We start from the raw sequence: 18,659 nt of genomic DNA on the forward strand, positions 1-18,659 counted from the left end.
TTGATGTGGAATACCTGAATAGACCTATCACTTTTGAGGAAATTGAAATAGTAATCAAAAGGCTGCCCCAAAACAAAAAGCCAACCTAAGATGGATTCACTAGTAAATTCTGATACCAAACAGGAGAAAGAGACACCACAATAAAAGAGAATTACAGGCTGATATCCTGATGAACACAGATGCAAAGATTCTTGACAAAATACTAGCAAATAGAAACCAACAATTCAAGACGATCATACACCATGACCAGTATTATTTTTCCAGAGGTGCAAGAATGGTTTAACATATGCAAATCAATCAATATAATACACCATATCAACAAAAGAAAAAAGAAAAATTATATTATCATATCAATAGATATGGAGAAAGTATTTGGCATGGTCCAACACCCATTCATGAATGAAACCCTCAACAAGATCGAAATTGAAGAAACTTTTCTCAGTATATTCAAAGCCATTTACCACAGCCCAAGGTAAGTATTATGCTCAATGGGAAAAAACTAAAAGCCTTTCCTATAAGATCTGCCACAGACAAGGTTTTCCCCTCTCACCACTTCTATTCAATATAGTACTAGATGTATTTGCCATAGGAATCAAGTGAGAAAAAGATACCAAGGGCATCTAGATAGGAAAGAAAGAAGTCAAGCTCTTACTGTTTGTATAGTAAAGTGACCATTAAAAAATTAATATACAAAATTTCATGGCTTTCTATATACAAATAATGAAAGAGAAGAAAGTGATACTAAAAAATAATCTCATTCACAATTGTGCCTTAAAAAAAAAACAAGTATCTCAGAGTCAACATAATAAAGAAGTGAAAGACTTAATAGAAAGAAAACTAAAAAACACTGCTTTAAGAAATAAAAGAGTTTTTGGAGGAATCTCCATATCGCTTTCCATAAAGGTTGAACTAGACGGCATTCCCACCAGCAGTGGATAAGAGTTCCTTTCTCCCCACATCCCCGCCAACACTGTTTATTCTCATTCTTTGTGATGTGTGCCATTCTCTGTGGTGTGAGGTGGTATCTCATCGTTGTTTTGATTTGCATCTCCCTGATGATTAGTGATGTGGAGCACTTTTTCATGTGTCTTTTAGCCATCTGTATTTCTTCTTTGTCAAAGTGTCTGTTCATTTCTTCTCCCCATTTTTTGATGGGATTAGATGTTTTTTTCTTGTAAAGTTCTGTCAGTGCCTTGTATATTTTGGAGATTAGCCCCTTATCTGATGGGTATTGGGTAAATAGTTTCTCCCACTCAGTGGGTGGCTCTTGTATCTTGGGCACTATTTCCTTTGAGGTGCAGAAGCTTCTCAGCTTAATATATTCCCATCTGTTAATTTCTGCTTTCACTTGCTTGGAGAGTGCAGTTTCTTCCTTGAAGATGCCTTTAGCCTCAATGTCCTGGAGTGTTTTACCTACATATTGTTCTATATATCTTATGGTTTTGGGGCTGATATCGAGGTCTTTAATCCATTTGGATTTTACCTTCGTACATGATGTTAGCTGGGAGTCTAAGTTCAATTTTTTGCAAGTGGCTACCCAGTTTTGCCAACATCACTTGTTGAAGAGGCTTTCTTTGTTCCATTTAGGATTTTTTGCTCCTTTATCAAAAATTAGGTGATTGTATGTCTGGGGAACATTCTCTGAGTATTCAAGCCTATTCCACTGATCTGAGGGCCTGTCCTTATTCCAATACCATGCTGTTTTGATAACTATTGCTTTGTAGTAAAGTTTAAAGTTGGGGAAAGTAATTCCTCCCATATTCTTTTTCCCAATAATTGCTTTAGCTATTCTAGGGTGTTTATTGTTCCAAATAAATTTCAAAAGTGCCTGGTCCACTTCTTTGAAGAATGTCATGGGTATCTTTAGGGGGATCGCATTAAATCTGTACAGTGCTTTGGGGAGTATTGCCATTTTAATGATGTTAATCCTGCCAATCCATGAGCAGGGTATGTGCTTCCATTTCCGCGTGTCCTCTCTTATTTCTTGGAGCAGAGTTTTATAGTTTTCCTTGTATAGGTCCTTCACATTTTTAGTCAAGTTGATTCCAAGATATTTGAGTTTGTGTGACACTATAGTGAATGGAGTTGTTTTCTTAATGTCCATTTCTTCCTTATTAGTATTGGTGTATAGAAAGGCCATTGATTTTTGTGTGTTAATTTTGTAGCCTGCCACCTTGCTATATGAGTCTATTGTTTCTAGAAGCTTTTTGGTAGAGTCTTTGGGGTTTTCTAAGTAGAGTATCATGTCATCTGCAAACAGTGAGAGGTTGACTTCTTCCTTTCCTATCTGGATTCCCTTGATATCCTTTTCTTGCCTAATCGCTATAGCGAGTACTTCCAGTGCTATGTTGAATAGGAGTGGTGAGAGAGGACAGCCTTGTCTTGTGCCAGAATTTAGAGGAAAGGCTTTCAGTTTTTCTCCATTGAGGACAATATTTGCCTCTGGCTTGTGGTAGATGGCCTTAACTATATTGAGAAAGTTTCCTTCCATTCCCATCTTGCTGAGAGTTTTGATCAAGAATGGGTGTTGGACCTTGTCAAATGCTTTCTCTGCGTCGATTGATATGATCATGTGATTTTTATTTTTCTTGCTGTTGATGTTGTGTATTATGTTGATAGATTTACGGATGTTAAACCAGCCTTGCATTCCTGGAATGAAACCTACTTGATCGTAGTGGATGATCTTCTTAATGAGGCATTGAATCCTATTTGCCAGGATTTTGTTGAAGATCTTTGCATCTGCATTCATCAGCGATATTGGTCTGTAATTTTCTTTTTTCGTAGCATCTCTGTCTGGTTTAGGTATCAAGGTAATGTTGGCTTCATAAAAGCTATTTGGAAGTTTTCCTGTTTTTTCAATTTCATGAAAGAGTCTTGCCAGGATTGGTAGTAGTTCCTCTTGAAAGGTTTAAAAGAATTCATTAGTAAATCCATCTGGGCCTGGGCTTTTGTTTTTGGGCAGACATTTGATTACTTTCTTAATTTCCTCAATAGTAATGGGTGTGTTTAGATATGCTACATCCTCTTCATTCAATCGTGGAAGATTATAAGATTCCAAAAATTTATCCATTTCTTCCAGGTTTTCATTTTTAGTGGCATAGAGTTTCTCAAAGTAGTTTCTGATTACCCTTTGAATCTCTACCATATCAGTAGTGATCTCTCCTTTTTCATTCCTAATACGAGTTATCAAGTTTCTCTCTCTTTCTTTCTTTGTTAGTTTTGCCAGTGGTCTATCAATCTTGTTTATTTTTTCAAAGAACCAACTTCTGCTTTCGTTGATCTTTTGGATGGTTTTTCTGGTTTCCACTTCATTGATTTCTGCTCTCAGCTTTGTTATTTCCTTCTGCCTCCCTATTTTTGGATCCTTTTGTTGAGCACTTTCTAATTCTATGAGCTGCGTCATTAAGCTATTCAGGTATGCCCCTTCTTCTTTCCTGATGTGTGCTTGCAAAGCTATAAATTTTCCTCTCAGTACTGCTTTTGCTGTGTCCCATAGGTTCTGATAATTTGTGTCTCCATTGTCATTTGTTTTCAGGAAGGTTTTGATTTCCTCTTTGATTTCATCTCGGACCCACTGATTATTCAGTATGAGGCTATTTAACTTCCAGGTGTTAAAATTTTTCTTCTGTGTCCCTTTGTAGTTTATATATAATTTCAGGGCTTTATGGTCAGCAAAGCAGCCTGCAAAATTTCTATCCTCTTGATATTATGGAGGTATGTTTTGTGTGCTAACATGTAGTCTATCCTAGAGAATGTCCCATGTACGATCGAGCTCCCATATGATCCAGCTATACCACTCCTAGGAATATACCCTAGGAACACAAAAATACAATACAAAAACCCCTTCCTTACACCTATATTCATTGCAGCTCTATTTACCATAGCAAGACTCTGGAAACAACCAAGATGCCCTTCAACAGACGAATGGCTAAAGAAACTGTGGTACATATACACAATGGAATATTATGCAGCTGTCAGGAGAGATGAAGTCATGAAATTTTCCTATACATGGATGTACACGGAATCTATTATGCTGAGTGAAATAAGTCAGAGAGAGAGAGAAAAATGCAGAATGGTCTCACACATTTATGGGTTTTAAGAAAAATGAAAGACATTCTTGCAATAATAACTTTCAGACACAAAAGAGAAAAGAGCTGGAAGTTCCAGCTCACCTCAGGAAGCTCATCACAAAGAGTGATGAGTTTAGTTGGATAAATAACTACATTTTTGAACTGTCCTAATAATGAGAATGTATGAGGGAAATTGAGAACCTGTTTAGAGTACAGGCGGGGGTCGGGTGGGGAGGAGGGAGACTTGGGACATTGGTGATGGGAATGTTGCACTGGTGATGGGTGGTGTAAAAAAAAAAAAAAACAAGATTGATAGACCATTGGCAAAACTCACTAAGAAAGAGAGAAATCTGATAACCCATATTAGAAATGAAAAGGGTGAAATAAAAAAAAAAAAAGAAATAAAAGAGTTGGGGCCCAAAGAGATAGCACAGTGGCGTTTGCCTTGCAAGCAGCCGATCCAGGACCAAAGGTGGTTGGTTCGAATTCCGGTGTCCCATATGGTCCCCCGTGCCTGCCAGGAGCTATTTCTGAGCAGACAGCCAGGAGTAACCCCTGAGCACCGCCGGGTGTGACCCAAAAAACCAAAAAAAAAAAAAAAAGAAATAAAAGAGTTGAGGCTGAGAGATAGCATAACAGTAGAACATTTGACTTGCATGTGACCCACCTGGGAGGGACCCAGTTCGATTCCGGCATCCCCGATAGTCCCCCAGTCTGCCAGGGTAATTTCTGAGTGCAGAGCTAAGAGCCCTTGAGCGCTGCTGGGAGTGGCTCAAAAACCAATCAATCAATAATTAAATAAAGTTGAAAAAAATAAAAGAGTTGACAAAGAAATGGATACATATAGCCTACTCATGAATGGAAGGTTTAACATCATTAAATGGCAATACTGGGGTCAAAGCAAAAGCCCAGTGAGAAAGGCATTTACCTTGCATGCAACCTACCTGATTTTAATCCCTGACATCCCAGATGGTCCTCCCTAGCCTTCCAGAAGTGATTTCTGAATGCAGAGCCAGAAGTAAACCCTTACCACCAGATGTGGACCCCAAACCAAAAAATAAAAGTAAATAAAATGACAATTCTTCCCAGAGCATTGTACAGAGATAATGCTATCCTATAATAATATCCATGACATCTTTCAAAAAAGTGGATCAAACACTCCTGAAATTCATATGGAACAATAAACATCCATAAATAGCTAAGACAATCTTTGAAGAAGAAGATGGGAAGTATCACTTTCCCCAATTTCAAACTGTACTATAAAGCAGTTGTCATTAAAACAGCGCAATACTGGAATAAAGATATACCCTCAGATCAATGGAATAGACTTGAATAATCTGAGACAGACCCACAGGTACACGATCAATAAATCTTTAATAAATGGGCAAGAAACACAAAGTAGAGCAGGAAATCCTCTTCAACAAGCAGTGTTGAGAGAAGTGGTCAACTACATGCAAAAAAAATGAACAAAGACATCTCTTTAAAGCCATGAAAAAAGATCAAATCAAAATGGATGAAAGACCTTCATAGCAGACCTGAAACCTTAAGGTACACAGAGGAAAATGTAGGCTGAACACTCTGTGAAATAAAAGGCATCTTCAAGAATGAAACACAACTGACCAAGCAAAGAGGAAGCAAAGTAACAAATGGAACTATATTAATCTAAGAAGTTTCTGCATTTCAAAGTAAACAGTGACTAGAATACAAAGAGTACTCGGGGTATGGGAGAAATTATTTACTCATTACCAGCATATAAAGTTAATATCTAAGATATACAAGGTACTGGTGGAACTTATAAGAAAATAAAAACATCTCACCCCATTCAAAAAACTGGGAGAAAAAAAATGAACAGACATTTTGTTATATAAGAAGTAAAGATGGCCTAAAAGTACATGAAAAATGCTCCACATCACTAATCATCAGAAAGATGCAAATCAAACCAGCAATGAAATATATTCTCACATCACAAAGAATAAGAACATCCAGTACTAGTGCTGATGCATGCAGAAGGGATTCTCATTCACTGTTGGTGGGAATGTAGACTGGTCCAGCCATTTTTGGAAAACAATGTGGCTATTTCTCAGAAAATGGGAAATTGAGCTTCCATATGATCCAACAATACCAATCCTAGGAATATGCCCAAGAAACTCTATAACACCATGTAGATGAGTCCTTTGCATTCCTATATTCACCCAGTACTGTTCACTATAGCCACAAGCTGGAAACAACCCAAGTGCTCAAGAACAAATGAGTGGATTGAATAAAGAAACAGTGGTATATCTACAGTACACAGTGGAATACTATGCAATTGTTAGGGAAAATTAAGTCATGAAATTTGCTTATACATGAATGGATATGGAAAGTATTATGATGAGTGAAATGAATCAGAGGAAGATGAGACAAAGATTAATCTCACTGTGACAATGACAGTTGACAATGATAGTTGGAACTGTGACAATAATAGTTGGAACTGATCATTTTGAAAAATAACTGGGTGCTGAAAGGAGATAAAGTCACATCATTCCCCTTCATTCACAATAGTGAAAACCATAGTGTCAAAAAGGAAAAGACAGAGAAGTAAAATGTCTGCCTCAGAGGCATGAGTGGGAGAGAAACTGGGAACATTGATGGTGAGAAAAGTGCACTTTTTTGAAGTGAAGGGTGGTGTATATTCTATGACTGAAATTCAATGATGAACAATTTTGCACCCATATGCTTAAACAAAGTAACTATTAAAAATTTATGAAAATGGGCCGGAGAGATAGCATGGAGGTAAGGCGTTTACCTTTCATGCAGGTCATTGGTTCAAATCCTGGCATCCCAAGCCTGCCAGGAGTGATTTCTGAGCATAGAGCCAGGAGTAACCCTTGAGCGCTGCCAGGTGAGACCCAAAAACCAAAAAAAAAAAAAAAAAATTTATGAAAATGACAATGTGTGCCCCTTTTCTTTAACACTTGATTTTTTCCCTGATATGTAATATGTAAGTGATCACCTATGGATTTTAAAAAACAAATTATTGTATTAACTTTTAAAAAATTTACAGACTATTATTTTATAATCATAACCAAAGGACAGATTTGGTATAAAAGGAAATTAATATTATTCAATTTAAAAAAATTTTTTTGGTTTTTGGGCCACACCCGGCGTTGCTCAGGGGTTACTCCTGGCTGTCTGCTCAGAAATAGCTCCGGGCAGGCAAGGCGGACCATATGGGACACCGGGATTCGAACCAACCACCTTTGGTCCTGGATTGGCTGCTTGCAAGGCAAACGCTGCTGTGCTATCTCTCCGGGCCCTCAATTAAATTAACATCAATCCAGAGTCCTCATTGAGCAAGATTGAGTAAAAACGTACCCCAGTTGGTCTGCAGCCACATACACATACATACACACACAGAGACATATTAACAGAATCAGAAGTACATTGCCCTTCCCTGCAGAAGTTTAAATAGGAATGAAAATAGAAAAGAGGACTGGAAAGATAGCACAGCGGAAGGGCGCTTGCCTTGCACGTGGCCAACCCAGGACCAATCTCAGTTTCATTCCAGCATCCTATATGGTCCCCGGAGTCTATCAGGAGTGATATCTAAGCACAGAGCCAGGAGTAATCCCTGACTACTGCCGGGTGTAGCCCAAAACAAACAAAACAAAAAGGCAGGCCCAACCATATATGTAGATCATTAACCAGACACTATAGGATGGCTGACATGGCATCAAGAAGACAAAAAGGTTACTGTGAAAACTTTGAGAGCCAGATTCCTTGAGTGGTAAATGCTCCTTGCCCCCTTTAGCCTGGTTAGTGACCTCTTCAGCAGATGGCTGATTTACATCCCATATTTCAGACTTGCAGTTAACCTAAAAGAAAGGGAGAAATCTCAATTTCCAAACCAGATGTGCATGACTGTTTAACTCCAGGAAAACATACAGATAAATATACAGTAACTTTCTCAGTAGCAAGCAGTATTATAGAGATGAGGACTGGGGCTTCTTTTTGCATTTAAGCCAATACAACTTTCATTCCAACTAGAAACAACAAGGATTCCTAATTTCGCTAAAGGAAACAGGATTGAAGGATACATTTTCTCCTGAAAAAGTCTGCTAAGGTATTTTCTTCCCAGTGACTCTTGATACTATATAGAACTATGAATTGAGGCCAACTCAAACTGTGGTACTATTTCTTTATGAGTATGATCTGTTTCTGATCATTTGCATAGACTTTCTTCCCCAGGGAAGTTGAATAATAAATTTGATTAGCCTATGCTTTCCTTGAAATGTATCTGAAAGCAGATGACAGGCCTCCATAATTAAACAACCACCCACAGTTGACTATTACTCTATATCCTTGGAAAAGGAAATGTAGTGCTTTGTAACTGTTTATGCTTCTAAATATATGCAATTATTTTTAATCTTGTTTTCTATGCTAGAAGTGACTTTTGCCTATATATAATTAGTGAGAAAAAAGCTCCTTTGCAAGGAAAAATGTAAATTTGTTGCCGATGTGTCTTTCTAATCGCACAGAGTAAATTCATTTATGTACTATCAAAACTGAGAAAGGATTCTGCTAGCCCAACAAATACAACATTTGCATTCTTCACTTCACTTAACTTAATAATGACCTTTGGATAGATGACTAAATCATCTGATTGCATGCTTAAAAACATTTTAAGGATTGAAAAAAAATGTTCATCATTATTTATCATTAGAAAAATCCAAATTAAGACAACAATGAGATATTATTTTACACCAATGAGGATAGCACATATCAAAAATACTGGAAACAACCTCTGTTGGAAATCCTGGAAACAATCTTGTTGGCGGGAATGTCGTCAGAAGGAACTCTCATCTACTGCTGGTGGAAATGCTGCTTGTCCAACCCCTATGAAAAACAAAATGGAGGCTTCTTAGTAAACTCACAGTTGAGCTACTATATGACCCAGCAATTCCCCTTTCGGGTATCTATCTGCAGGATAGAAAAGCATTTATCCAAAAGAATATATGCACACCACTATTCATTGCAGCACTCAGTGCAATAGCCAAGACTTGGAATTAACCTAGATGTCCAACAACAGATGAGTGAATCATGAAGATGTGGTACATATACACAATGAAATACTACATAGCAGTAAGAAATGATACAGTCATGAAATTTGCAGCAACATGAATGGAACTAGAAAATATTATGTTAAATGAAATAAGCCAGAAGAAGTATAAATACAGAATAATATCACTTATGTGTGGTGTGTAGAATAACTGCATAAAGAAATGCAATCGTATAAATGGGAGTTTTTGAGAATACTCTAGGCCCCAGGGTATAGTGAAAAGAAGGGGGGCAGGCCCTGAGAGATAGCACAGCGGTGTTTGCCTTGCAAGCAGCCAATCCAGGACCAAAGGTAGTTGGTTCGAATCCCGGTGCCCCATATGGTCCCCTGTGCCTGCCAGGAGCTATTTCTGAGCAGACAGCCAGGAGTAACCCCTGAGCAACGCCGGGTGTGGCCCAAAAACAAAAACAAAAACAAAAACAAAAAAAAAGAAAAGTGGAAGAGGAGAAGCAAAAAAGCTTATATTGTCTTCTAATACTTCAAAGAGACCTGCAGCAACTGACACAGTTGTATAGATTGAGCAGGTGTTTAATCGACTGCTCTTTATAGGTGTCTATAATAATGTTCTGATGCTTTTATCCATAGAAACAGGTGTAGAATGGGTTTGGAAGCGATGGACTCCCACTATAGTGCTCACTATATAAACATTTTAGAGTCTTGATTTTAATATGTTTATAATAACTCTTTAATCTTTTTTGGCCACAGTGGTTCTTGGAGATATAGGCTGGAGCCCTAGTTTCACAATGCAGTGCTGTATTATATTAGATTCAAAATACGGTGCTCATTAAGATAATGTCTTGACAAATATTCTAATCTATTCATTTTGCATTTGATGTTGCCTGCTAAGGTGATCTAATATTTATGTCCACAGATGACATTTTAGACAACTACATGCCATAGACTCTTGCTATAGTGATCATTGAATATGTTCTTGTAATTTACTTTCAATTCAAGCTAGTTTACTATTATATCAAATGCCCATGATTTTATAGTTTCCTTTCAGGAAAGGAACCTGGATGCTCAAGACCCATTAGACAATATTTCATGGTGTAGACTCCTTTTACAGTGCTCATTACCACATTACTTAGTATTCTAGACTTGAAAATCATGATTATGTTTTTTCTTTTTGGTTTTGTTTTTGAGTCACATCTGGCAGTGCTCAGGGGTTACTCCTGGCTCCACGCTCAGAAATCGCTCCTGGCAGGCTCGGGGAACCATATGGGATGCAGGGATTTGAACCAATGACCTTCTGCATGAAAGGCAAACGCCTTACCTCTATGCTATCTCTCTGGCTCCAAAAATTATTATTATTTTAAGAATGCTCTATACACAATCTTACTCAGGAAGCCTTTCTTCAGTAAAGTTTAACCTCACTAAAGATGATTTGCCTAGGAAATGGAAAACCTTTCCGTCTGACTTGCTGGCTTTATATTTTTGAAGCCTTCTAACCCATTCTACCTGGGTCAGTTTTTCAACAGCAACCGATGAATCAATCTTCGTTGTCTGACTGTGTGTGCACAAGTATATATGTTGGCCATCTCTATGTCTGTCTGTAATATACATAATGTATGTCTATGTTGTATATAGTAATTCCCCCTGTTATTTATAACCCTTCCTTTTCCCACCAGCCCTGACTAAACATTTGATAAATCCTTTTCTATTCTTTCACTCTCTTACCCCTGTTCTGTTATTTCTTTCTATTTCACTCTTTTTAGCCCAGTTCTTAACTCCTTGGGAACTAGAACATTTTCTCCACCAAAACCAGCTGCCAACCAGCTCCCAAAGTAAAAAGACAGCTTCTCAGCTTGCTTTGCCTCAGCCTGGAAAGAAGCTCCCACCACCGCTGCTGCTGATTTGCTCTCAGTGGCCCCTTTTCTCCCACCTCCTTCAATGTGTACGGTTACTCGCTACCGGATTGGGCTTTTGAGAGACCCTCAGCTCAAGGACATTTCCTGATCCATGACTGCTGGGAGCTATTTTTCTGACTCTACCAGACCATGTCGCTGTCTGACGCTGTGCTCCAGATTTTATTCCTCCCCCACCTCCTATATTTAGAAAGACTTAAAGGAAATATGTATATCTCCTTTGTATATTTCTTTAGATTCCTAAATATTGTGTATTTCTTTAGATATACGTCCTCAATAGGTATACTCTTGTTGTGTATTTTCTTATGTAAATGTAGTTTTCCCATTCCTGTTTTGGACTTGTTTAGTAGAAAATTCTAGTAGATACATTTCTCTTGGGTTCTGAGATCATGTTAGAACCACTTTATAGGGATTGTTTAACCTGATTTTTTTTTTTTTTTGGTTTTGGGGCCACACCCGGCGATGCTCAGGGGTCCTGGCTGTCTGCTCAGAAATAGCTCCTGGCAGGCATATGGGACACCGGGATTCGAACCAACCACCTTAGGTCCTGGATCGGCTGCTTGCAAGGCAAATGCCGCTGTGTTATCTCTCTGGGCCCTAGCCTGTTATTTTTACTCCCCAAATGCACCAGTAGTATCACGTGGCATTCTTCCTTGCATAGGCACATTAAAATGGGGGAAATCTTACATATAGAAAGAAGTTCTTATCTAATACTAATAGGAAATCATAAATTTTATATTTCAGGGGGTCCTTTTACCCCAAATATTAGTCACAGTGACTTTACTTGGGCTTCAGTCTATTGGACATCAGCCATTTACTCCCAAACCTTGAATTCCATCTTTGGAAAAGTCATTGTTCTCTGCACCAGGAATTGAACTTCTACTGGGGAAGGCCCTAATGCTCTCCTGGCACCAACTTGTTCCAGACTAGGTTCATATGACACCCTGATGACCTGGAAATAGCAACAACTTGCTTTCAGGGCAGGTTTTCCTGCATCATCACCTAGCAGTGAGATGAAACCAGAAGATGCTCTGTTACACCCTGACTTCGACATAGGATCTATGTAAAAACCAAGATTTCTAATGACAGAAACCTGACTGTGACAACCATGACAGAGGAGAACTTTTACTAGGACCTTGAAAAAAGACTTTGGGTTTAAACAACTTTGTATGCCCAGAGCCTGTAGTTGGTCAATGGCAGGATACTTCATGGGTTGGGTCTCCCTGTTTTTAGGTCAAAGGTTTTTACTTTCTATTTTTCTCAACTTTTGCCATGTCTATGCAAAAAAAATAAACACACACACACAAAAAAAAACCCCAAAAACCTGCCACCCCCCTTTTTATCTTTCTTTTTATTTTTTTATCTTTTAAATAGGGGCTCCTGCCTTTTTCATAAAAGCTTGAGACATGGCTTACACTGGTAGGTCAAGGGGCAAAGTGTGATGGTATAGAATGCATTCTGGAAACATTCTGGTGGAGGGAAGTCAACACTGGTGGTGGAAATGGCCCTGATTCCTATATATTTGAAATTCAACTATGAAGGACTAAATAGATCACAATGGTTTTAATAAAATATAATTTAAATATATATATTTTAAGGATATTTAAGTCATGAACCCCGTCACTTAAAACGTATGCAGAATTTCTATTATAGGATACAATAACAAAAATATTCTCTCTAGCCATTCTTCTTACTGTTTATATTATCTGATTTCCCTCACTGTTAAGCCTATTCATTCATCCAGAATTTACTGAGTAGCTATTATGGGCCAGAGCCCAGAGATATTAAAAATGTCTTAGGCTTACTCTCACCCCTAGGAGAGCTGTTTAGCCAAGAATACAGACAATGTAAACAAGTAATTATATAGAGTGCCTGAGAGCCCAGAGGGAAAAGTTAAGTATTCAAGGGAGGTATGTTTGGAAAGCCTTCCTTGGGACTATTTTCAAGCAAGGTCTTGCAGATAAAGCAAAATTCAACAAGAGAAAGCTGGAGATGGAGTCATGACCCATATGTTCTGAAGCTGCTGTATTTGCTGAGGCTGGAACAGAAGATGAAAAAGAATATTTATCAATGGCACTTCAAATACACTGATTAAAACACATTGTCAGAGCCTTAAATATTATGCCTTCATGTTCAAAATAGATTTTAATAATGCAATGCTAAGCATAAAATAAAAAGGTAGCATTTTGGTTGACAAAAAAGCAGCAAAGAATAATTTAAAAAGATTAGATTTAATATCTTTATTAATGTGTGTATGGTCAATGATCTTATATATAATTGCACATGATGGTAATAATTGTTTTCTATACTTTATAATATAAATTTATTTCATTAAGGTAACATATAATACATATAACAATATAATAAATGGGCTTTAATAAATAGGGTCAGAGAAATGGCACCAAGAGCTGAAGCACACTCAGCAAAAAATCACATTCATGTAAAAGTCCTGAGTTTAACCCCAGCATTCCAGGGTCCTATGTAAGATTTCGGAACTCTCAGTTACTCAAATGAATAGGTCAACTCAGTTAGAAAAAGGAAAAAGGTGTGTGTGTATGTGTGTGTGTGTGTGTGTGTGTGTGTGTGTGTGTGTGTGTGTCGCGCGCAAATATAACTCAAGACAGTCTCCATATCCTCTCATATTAGAAAAGTCTGTGGAATAAAATAACCCAAGAGGCACATGGCATTGACGGAGCATTACTCTTCTCCAATGGCCACACTAGCAGCAAGGATCCTCTCTAAACAGTTTCATATGTGTGAGGACTGGGGAATAAAAGACCAGAAAAAAGCTCGCCACAACTGGCAAACTAAGTTGCACAGCCATCACATTGAAAACTCAGAAACAGGGCCCGGAGAGATAGCACAGCGGCGTTTGCCTTGGAAGCAGCCGATCCAGGACCAAAGGTGGTTGGTTCGAATCCCGGTGTCCCATATGGTCCCCCGTGCCTGCCAGGAGCTATTTCTGAGCAGACAGCCAGGAGTAACCCCTGAGCACCGCCGGGTGTGGCCCCAAAACCAAAACAAAAAACAAAAAAAACAAAAAAAAGAAAACTCAGAAACAAACAAGTATACATTTACCAGTACTTGTATCACACATTTGCAAGTATAATGGCTAATGAAAAACTAATACTAAGAGTGAAGAGTGTTGGTTTTATATTTACCTCTATATCAACATGCCTATATGTTCTGCTGTGTACTAGGCTCTATTTGAAACACTACATTGCAACAGCAAAGAAAATACCCTTGTCCTGAATCATGGATGAGGCTCAACTAATAGAGTCCATGCTGCTTGAAGCCCTGAATTTGATCTCTAGCTTCTGACCACTGCCAGACAGAGCACAAAATCATCAGATCCACAGTGTTACAGAGAAAATGAGTAGAAAAATGTCTGATAATCCTCTGATCGATCACCTTAAATATCATTATAAAAGGGGCCAGAGAGATAGTACAGTGGATAGGGCATTGACCGTGCATGTAGCCAACCTGGGTTCTATGGTTTCCCTGAAACTTTCAGAAGTAATTCCTGAGGGCAGAGCCAGGAGTAACATCTTTCTGAGTATAGCCTCAAAGAATTTCTGGCTGTGGCCCCAAAACAAAACAAACAGAAAGGGGACAAAATGTTAAGATCTTAATCACAATCTTAAATGTTAAAGATTTTGGCCATCCCACAATCAGCTCTCACCCTCAATTATATCAATTATATACATGACCCTATTTGTCTTTCAAATCTGATGACCTCATAAAGCATGACCAATGGATAGGCAAAACAACTAAAGGGCAACATGGGTCACTGTCTAGATAGAATAGAGCAAAACAGAAGGGAATTGGAAAGAATTATGAGAAGAGTAAAGAGGTAAGAAGAAGCAGAAATATGGCAGTTTGTGAGGAGCGAGGCAAGAAGAATTGCAATTGAGTTGTCCAGGATACAGAGGTTTCTGATTCTGCAGCTGCTGGATTCTTAAGAAATACTACATTAAATAAAGAACTGTAAAAAATAAACACAGTTACAACACGAATGACATTGGGCATTGTAATGTTAATCTTATACATCTTCCACAAGAACTCAATGACTAGATATACTGACTCTACCAGCACCATGGGGACCACGCATAGCTCCGAATGGCCCCCATTTTTATTTCAAGTATATGCCAATCTGTTTTTCCGAAGTTTACTTTGGAGTGGGAAATAGTAAGTAGAATACTAAGTAAAAGTCAAATAAATGGCTGGAGCAAATACAGTGCATAGGGCTTTTGCCTTGTATGTGTGCCCAATCTGAGTTTGATCCTTTGCATCCCTTGCAGTGCATCTCTCCCCACTACCTCACTACCCCACCCCACCCACATCCCCGGCTCCACCAGGAGTGATTCCTGAAGTTTCACCAGGAACCTAAGCTTCACCATGTGTGGTCCAAAACCAAGTAAACATAAAGTCAATCAATAAATCAGAAATTAAATACGAGAGTAAAAAATAATTATAAACCAGAATAAAAGGAAAGAGAAATATTGAACTGGGTGTTGCAATTTTTCAGTGTTTTGTTTTGTTTTATTTTATTTTGTTTTTAGACAACACCTGACAGTGCTCGTATGGACCATCAAGTCCTAGGGAGTGAACGTGAGTCTACACTTCATCCCTTTGATCTTTCTCAGCCTGGATGTTGCTATTTTAAATCAGATAACCAGGTGACAGTGAACTAAGACTAAATCTTAGTCCTTGGTCCCATCTCTAAAACCTTGGCATTTCCAAGGCACCTTGGCACAACAGTGATTATTCAGAGCTACTCACAGCTCTGTGCATGGGAAGTCATTACTGGCAGGTTCTTCTAACCAAGATTGGCTGCATTCAAGGCCAGCAACACCTTAACCACTCTACTATATATCAACCCAAAGCCAACCCAACCTGAAATTTATATGTGATCCTGGCCTAAGGCAGGACAAACAGAAGTTGGAGGAGGTGACTAAAACAATTCTTTTATTTTTAATTTCCCACTAGTACATGAAACTCATATGATAATTTTAGTTATACAAAAATAAATATAATTCATGGGGCCAGAGAGGTCGTGCAGTGGGAAAAGTACTTGCCTTGTACAGAACTGACCCAGGTTTGATCCTGGCTATCCCAGATGGTCTCCCAAGCACTGTCAGAGTGCAGAGTAAGGAATAACCTCTGAGCATTGCCAGGTGTAGCCCAAAAATCTTTTTAAAAGAAAGAAAAATATAATTCCTACACACTTGAATCTGTGACCTGAAAATAATAACCTCTCTGTTTCATCGTATCTATTATATATTTAATAAATAATTTGCATTTTTATAATCAATAAATAAAAGAAAAAAAATATTATATGGTTTTTCTCTACAAGTAAGGATGACATCATTCCCGTTGTGTTGCTCATGGATATATCAGCAGAAGACAGAATAAAGTATATGTAAAAATAATGTCATTTGGATTTTAATTAAATTCAATTCAAAGTGAAGACTAAACTAATGAAATGAAGGTGTAGACTATAGGGGTAGAATAAAACTGAATTTTGTTTGCTTATGTTCTTTGTGAAAAAGCCTGTAGGCTAAAACACTAGAAAGTAAACAGCTTTATTTTTCTCTTTTTTTTTTATTTTTTTTATTTTTGGAAAGAAGGTTTGAGGCTACACCCAGGAACACTCATTGTTCATTCTTTTGTTTAGGGATCACTCCTAATAGTACTAAAAGACCATACATAGTGCCAATAATCAAATATGGGTCACCAGAAGCAAAGCAATCTCTGTACTGTCTCTCATTCTGATCCAGAAGCAAATTTCATTGTTTCATTTTTTTTTCTAACAGCTGCATAGTATTCCATGTGTAAATGTAATGAAGAGAATGATATCCAAAGCAAGATTCAGGACTAGAGAGAAAGAACAGAGGTTAACAAGGGAAAATCTGATTTGAATCCTGGCGCCAGAGCACCATCATGAGTTATCCCTGAGTCCAGAACCAAGAATAAACAGTGGGTACTGAAGAGGGTTGTTCCTCATCACCATAACCACTTAAAAGGGCGGTGGGTGTGGCAGAGAGGTAGCACAGTGGTTGGGTGTTTTACTTGTTCTCAGCCAACCCATGACGGAAGGTGGTTCAATTCCCTGCATTCCATATGGTCCCCTCAGCCTTTCAGGAACTATTTCTGAGCGCAGAAACAGGAGTAACCCCTGAGTGCCACTGGGTGTGCCCCCCCAAAGCCAACAATAATAACAACATTCGATTATCAATGTTATCTCCAGTAACTTTGGGACAATCTTCTACACTAAACCATCTCTTCCCCTTGAGCTGTTCCTGTCTGCCTGGTCTATGTTGTCTGCCTTCCCCATTTTCTGTCTCTGGAATATCTCTTGTGGCAGTTTGCAATCAACCCGTGGGGTTAATTAGCACCTTTATACAGACAATTCCCAAAGCAATATTTTCAGAGGTGATCTCTCTCCTGTTTCACGTTCTTCATATGTAATTCCCTGCTTGCATCGCATTTTAATAAATAAAAAAACAAAATCCATAATACTCTGTCTCAAGTTTCCATTTCTTTTCATTTTACCACAATCACAGCCAACCATGTATTTTGAGTCAAGGTCTCATTTTCCTTCTCCAATATTTTCTTTCCTTATACTCATTTGGATCAGATTTGTTGATGTTTTCTTTTTAGTATAACTTTTTCTCTCTATTGAAATTATTCCTATAACCTCTCATCTCACTCCACTTGTATATTTTAAGTAATTTACAATCTTTTGTTTTGTTTTGTTTTGTTTTGGGCCACACCCGGCGATGCTCAGGGGTTACTCCTGGCTGTCTGCTCAGAAATAGCTCCTGGCAGGTACAGGGGACCATAAGGGACACCGGAATTCGAACCAACCACCATTGGTCCTGGATCGGCTGCTTGCAAGGCAAACGCCACTGTGCTATCTCTCCGGGCCCTAATTTACAATTTTATCATTTTATTCACAACTATTAAGAAAACTCAGATCATACAATAATGAGATACTTCCTAGTGTAGTAAAGCCTCATGCTGTTAGGATTATTTTTTAATTATATATTTTCTTTCTTTTTTTTTTAATTTATTAAAAGAAAATGTATACCAGAATTGAAATAACTGATCATAATACATTTGTTTCAGGATGACAGAAAGTGAAGTTATTCAAACATAGAAAGAAAATAGAGAATTTAAAAAAAATGAAAAAGGGCCCGGAGAGATAGCACAGCGGTGTTTGCCTTGCAAACTGCCAATCCAGAACCTAAGGTGGTTGGTTCGAATCCCGGTGTCCCATATGGTCCCCCATGCCTGCCAGGAGCTATTTCTGAGCAGACAGCCAGGAGTAAACCCTGAGCACCGCCGGGTGTGACCCAAGCCCCCCCCCAAAAAAAAAGGAAAAAGAAAGGGAGAGAGTTCATTAGCAGTTATATCTGTGAAAATTATTAAATCACCAATAAAGTCGTTGATACAATATCTGAAGGTTTAGTATGCTCCCTTTTTTTTTTCTTTAGAGATGGGGGATACACTAAAAAATGTGTGTGTGGCCGATGTCGTTTGCATAGGTACAGCAAAATATGGAAGGAATTAAAAGGAAAGACCTTTGGCCTATAAAACAGGAAGCTCTTACTCCCAAAGTAT

This window comes from Suncus etruscus, chromosome 11, assembly GCF_024139225.1.
Source record: "Suncus etruscus isolate mSunEtr1 chromosome 11, mSunEtr1.pri.cur, whole genome shotgun sequence".
Classification (NCBI taxonomy): Eukaryota; Metazoa; Chordata; class Mammalia; order Eulipotyphla; family Soricidae; genus Suncus; species Suncus etruscus.